This window comes from Homalodisca vitripennis, unplaced genomic scaffold (assembly GCF_021130785.1).
Source record: "Homalodisca vitripennis isolate AUS2020 unplaced genomic scaffold, UT_GWSS_2.1 ScUCBcl_6750;HRSCAF=14106, whole genome shotgun sequence".
NCBI lineage: Eukaryota > Metazoa > Arthropoda > Insecta > Hemiptera > Cicadellidae > Homalodisca > Homalodisca vitripennis.
The window spans coordinates 20,722-21,110 of record NW_025782886.1 but is presented as its reverse complement, the minus strand read 5'-3'; positions in this window follow the sequence as shown (position 1 = coordinate 21,110).

Sequence of the window (389 nt, the reverse complement as noted above, 5' to 3'; positions counted from 1 at the left end):
TTGCACAATTAGTGGGTGGGGTGAGTTAATCTGCGCATGCGCCAGAGACAGCTTGCACTACGCAGAACCACAGAGAAAGATAAATATATCACATTACGACAAGGGTGAGACAGTGATTGTGAAGGGGGGGACTAGAGAGAGACAGAGAATGCTTTGTATATATTAAGATGTTTGTTTTCTCTACAGCTTGATGAAACGTTGGAATCTAAAATTGAAATCAACTTGTGTGAAGGGCCGTAGTCAGGGGAGATACATCCCTATGACCTAAACCGTTGCCATAGAGTTAAAATAGAAAATGGAACGGGAAGTCCATAAAATCGATGTCTAAAAAGACTATTACGTAGTCTCTCGTCATGTAAATTCCCCTAGTTTTCCGGAAATAGGACCTT